We start from the raw sequence: 6,000 nt of genomic DNA on the forward strand, positions 1-6,000 counted from the left end.
TCCATTACGTATGATAAAATACATGTCGTATGAATTTCCTCTGACAATTTCATCGGTCTATCTTCAATAGCAGTCGATAATATCACATTTCCTATATATTTACAAACTTACTGACTGACGGACGGACAGATAAAGTAAGTTAAGAGTAACTTCGTTCCTAAAAGGACGACATCATCAACAAATAGCAAAATTTAAAGAATTCTAAAAATATCAAGAACAGCTCAGGTTGCGAACGGTCAACATAATAATTTATAATATCTGAATTCCCAAAGATTTTTAATAACGTTTTCCTATTAGTTGGCTGTATAACTTAAGGGACTTATGTTGATTTTTGATTGGATGGTTCATGAAGCTGAATGTCCAAACGTATATAACCACTTATTGTAATCTACAAAAGAGCTAACTTTGTGTATCCTCATTTGGGATGTACATCAATTTATCGGCCATTGTCTTATCGCATCTTTAGATCCCTGGTAATAGGTGTACACAATGACACAATGTGCTAAAATGTAAATAGAAGGAGAAATCTTCACAAGAAAGTTTAGACATTTTTCTATATCCAACTTTTTTTCTTGGTTACCCATCCCTATCTGTTCCAGTCCTTCTAATTAATTGTAAAACTTTGTTTCCTTTGATATTAGTATTTCCAAGCAGATACCAGGCACTAATTATTTACAATATCAGAAATTAATTAAAGAATACGAGTTTAAAAGATTAAATCATTTTCGGTAAATAGGCTTTAAATCCAGTTGAAGCAGTTCCAAAGAATGGTCCTGGAAGTCCACCTTTTTGTAGAGATTCATATCTTTTGTCTAACGCAATTACATTTTTTTTAACAATCTCCCTTTTTTTCCCATTTAAGATTTCTAGCAAGGGTAATCTAAAAAAGTAATACTCGCAGTTGGCGAAAATAAAGATCAGGGGACATCCAAGGGAGGGGGGGGGGGGTAAAGGGGTGATTATCCCCAAAAATTTAAATCCCCCCTATCCCAACTAAAAAAAAGCTTGGACGTCCTTTTACTTCTTCCCTTCCTCCCCCACATTTCCTCTCCCACTAGAAAAAACAAACTCACAAACAAATAAATGAGGTCCATATTATCAAGCTAAATTGACGCCAATTTCCCCCCACCAATATATCCAACTTTACCCCTGTAAAAAAAATTTGCGGCGTGCTTTGCGCGCCATTTTACCCCACCCAAAAACGAATTATCCCCCCCTTAAAAAAATTCCCCCCCCCCAAAAAAAAAGCTTGGACGCCTTTGTTCTATATCCATTATAAATATGATTTGAATATACCTAGCCTAACTAAAACTCACTTTCACAGACTCCAAGACTTATGGAATCTGGTGTATAAGGCATTTTTTATGTTTTGTCTATGTTTCTACGCTGTGATATTGGAGACCAATACTAGCCCGAGGGAGCAACACCGTGGCCCTGTTCAAAGAACTTTTTATATTTAATGTCACAAAGCTATATGTATATGGTTGTATCAGAATATGATGTTATATTGTAAATTAATAATTGCCCAAAGGAGCAAATGCGCGCCTCCAACCCAGTGATAAAATGATTAACACACTGAACAAAATATTTTGTTGTGCTATTCCTCCACATGTTCATAAATTGGGCCAAAGCCGTTCCTGATTTAATTTATCTAACCTTCCTAAAAACTTGGATAAAATAGATTTCATTAATAATTTTAACAAAAAAAAACAACCACAAAACATTAATAAATATCAACATCTAATATTTATTTCAGTCAATTTATAAAGATGCAGTGATATATCCGCTTTTAATATTTTGAATTTTACAGTTTAAGCAGAGTCTGCAGAAGATGTGTGTATCCATCCCTCTGGCATAGTTAAAGGGGGTGGATACTTTTGAGTGGGTGCGTGGAATCCTATTGTCTGCAATACACCCCTCACTATTTTGGTTTCAGGGGGATGTCAACATTTTCATATTCGCTTCACACAACCAACTTGCAAAACTCTCTGCACGCCATTGAATTAAAGCTATAGTAAAATTTATTTGTAAAATTTGTAAATAAATAATTAATTTTGCTATTCCTTTGTCCCCACATCAGCCACATACAACCTTTTTATCGTCTTCCAGTAATTAAATACATAACTTAGGATGCTTGCAGAATACATATTTATACAGGGTCTTACTATTTTAATTCCATATAATGCATTTTTAAATTAAATGAAAATATAAAATTTTTAAAAATACTTTTGGGGATGGGGGAGGATTTTCCTTTTTTCGAGGGGTTCGGGTGTCCCACCGCCAAACAAAATAGCCTAAAATCACCGGAGGAATAGTATCTATGTTCCCTGAAGAGTAGAGCCCAATAGGTTTAGCGGTTACTGAGATCTTAAGATCATAACAAACGGACAGACATCGTTTTACTTTGTATTGTAGTTATTCTAAACAGTGTGTCTTTCGAATGATAGATTAAATACATAATGACAGTGTAATTAATATTTTATACAGGGTGTCCCTCAAATAAAGAATTGTTTCCTATTGCGGAAGACTTTGAACACAAATTTCGTACAGGTTGCCCAAAAGGTAAATCAATTACCTTTCTGAGGATGCCTTAAGTACTTGCATATTTCACAAAGGGCGTCCTCCAATTAATAAATTAAATGTAAGATGCCTTTAACTAGTATACAAATTTTTTTACAGGCTGTTCTTATAATTTATTAGGGCATATCAAGTATTAGTTAGCAGATGGCTTTTTATTGCATAAGGAGTTTTTAAATCCTAGAACATTATTTGGTTTACTCTGTATTTTTTATATCAAAAGAATTCCTTAAAAATACAAGAAAGAGCAGTATCATTATGATTCATAAGCAAACAATTTAGAAAATTTCAATTTGTGATTTAGCATATTTTTAATTAATTAAAATCCTTGGATATTTACATTTTTATGTCTATAATAGTTATTTATCGCATTATATCAAAGACAGCTGTCCGCGAAAATTAAAATGAAAATTTATATGATCGAAGGCCCGCTGTTTTTCCGCTACCAATTAATCGTAATTGTTCTTAATGAAGTGTTACTAATTACACTTTTAAATTTAGATTGTAAAACTGGTGTAAAAATGTTGTTTCCCTTCTCCCCCCTGGTGTAAAAAGTAATATTCAGTGTAAAAAGGCAGATAGTCATATGTAATGGCAGGAAAACTTCAATTAAAGGCTACTTCAGACATATAAAACTAAAGATAAAAGTGTTTTTATCCATTACAATTTTTTATTTGGAAATCAGACATGCATGTTACATAGACCATGTAATGCTAAATAACTTTAATATTCACCTATTGCATAGTATTATAGACAGCTTTTCGCGGATATTAAAATGAAAATTTTTAAAAACCAGCTTTGGTACCCAAGGGGCCAATGGCCGAGGCTAACAAAACTGGTATTAATTTTATGAATTTCATTTCATTATTCGTGGAGAATTGTCTGTAGTACTATGCTATACATGATTTATAAATTGTAATGAGTTTTGGCTGTTTATGCTTTTTGCGATCAAGCGTCTGACATGACAGATTATAAATTCGGCCAAGATTCTACTATCGCGACGTCCTTACGGTGATCTTAAAAAACATGAATGTATATATAAAATTTGTAAAAATTCCATTTCTTGATGGTTTGGCAGAAAGTTGAATATAAAGCAATTACCGTGTAGATTTGCAGAATACAAAATACCAGATTTACCTAAACACACACACACACACACACACACATAAACCCACCAACAACACCTACACAAAACACACAAAATATTCAACACACATACACATACACATACACATCAAAATACATTTTTTCCTTCAAATGCAGAATTTTTTATTCTTTTCTTTTGTGAAACCATTCTAATATTATCTTTCATAGATTAGGATTAAAAACACAATTAGTTATAAAATACCATTCCAAATTTATACAAAGAAAATCCTAAAATATACAATTAGTTGTCGATAATAATAGAGTTGCTACTCTTTTGATATGATTCCTTATTATAAAGGAATCACCATACAGTTTTGTTATTGCTAAGATGATTCTAACATAAGCCCAATATATCGATCAGAGCTATCCTATAAATAATAAGGCTTCTGCTATATTTCTATTTTTTTTCTTACATTTTCATTGACTTTCCATAAAATAGTGGTAACAATTTTTTTAAAAACATATATTTGCTACCTTTGAGGTTAATTTTAATCACCAATTGGAAAATTTCCCTTTACTATTTATTATTATCTCTTTATCTCCTTTTTTCACCTATGTATATCTCTCGCCCTTTATATGATCTTTCGTCATGTCTTTCTATTTTTTACTGAGTGTAGATTCTGAATTCCCTCCTTTATTATTATGATTATTATTGATGAAAGGAAAAGTTTGAAATAATTTCCAATACATGTGGAAACTGTGAGTTACAGGGATAAGGGATATAATTGAGACACAATATGCAACATCGATAAGCGAAGCATAAAAAAAAATCATGAACAAACGGACATAGATATCAAATAATTTTTACAAAGAGAAGAAAGAGAGAGAATACGCAAAAACTCAAAGTAAATCAAGAAACCTCTAAAGAATGAGGTTTATGACTTTTAAATCATGACCAACAAACAGACGGACAATACAATGTACAGACTGGATGTTGGAATCTCTACTGAAAATTTTAGTTTTATATCTTTAATTGAACCCAAGAAGATCACATTTCTCACTGACTGACTGACGGACATAAAAGGTGAATTATAGTGTAGCTTCGCTATTAGTAACTTATTCATATAATACTAGGCTCTATCCTTTACGACATCCTTACATAACCATTTAACTAAAATTATAAATGTACTCAGATGCGCCTGTGTACAGGCCAAACCTTTCCCCCCTACTTTTATTTGTACTAGCGGCTACGCCCCTAGGGGGAGGGGAGGGAGTGAAGACACCCTCTCCAAAAATAGTTTAAAACCTTCCCAGGACCTATAAGAAGCTTTACTGTAAAGGAGAAAAATATCGGTTCAGCGGTTAGCGAGTTCCTTCGGGACAGACAAAAAACGCTTAATACTTTATATAATAGGATTACGTTCTAAACAGGAATTTTTAACATCGTTAGTTATGACGCGGTTAGACTTGAGCTGCTTTAGTTTCTTACTTCTCATATCCATATTTCTTGACGTTTTCAAACTTTGTTTCATAATGATTTATTAGGTAATTTTACCAGAATATTCGGTAAAATTCATTTTTTCTTCTTTATACAGCTTTTTCAACCCTCCTCCCCAACTCCTATCGTGTTAAAATCTTCTCATCTCTGTTAAACCTTGAAGGCGTAGCATCGTTATCATAACGTCTCAGAATATGAGTAAGACTGTGTTTAAATTTAGGTTCAGATTGTACGTTTCTTCAATATTGATAAGTTTTCTTCTTTATTTCTTAATGTTTATTTTAATATATCTAGTGTCTATCAATCGATAAATTTAATACTCGGATGCTAAAATGATGTTCGCTGCTGGCTAAACCCCCCAACCACCATCTTTACCTCATTCCCTCCCCTTCTACTGGATGAACAAAAGACCGATAAATGAGGTCAATATTAGCAACCTAAATTTTTCCCTGTCCAAGTAATCTATATCCATTTGTCTATCTTCATTTTTTAAGGTTGTCACCCTTGTTTTGAATATACTAGAGGGGTGAGGGGTAAATGTTGTACAAGTTGCATAGACAAATATTCCTTTATATTGCCCCAATAAAAGGCTTTTCCAAACAATTTTTGGGGCGCGACTATTCGATAATTTAACTTCTCTCATGTTCCTAAAATACATTTATTGATTTTTGCTATCTTGTTATTTTATTTAGAGTAATAGAATTAAATTGCTTGCTAGATTTTGAATGCTTCGTTATAATGAGTATTTATTGTAAATTGGACATAAACAAAACAATTGACTTATTATTATATAATTATTTAATTTATATATCTGCTCATAAAAATCATAGAATAAAAGA

The sequence above is a fragment of the Acartia tonsa genome, chromosome 2, assembly GCF_053477335.1.
Source record: "Acartia tonsa isolate MP-2025a chromosome 2, ASM5347733v1, whole genome shotgun sequence".
In the NCBI taxonomy this organism is placed as follows: Eukaryota; Metazoa; Arthropoda; class Copepoda; order Calanoida; family Acartiidae; genus Acartia; species Acartia tonsa.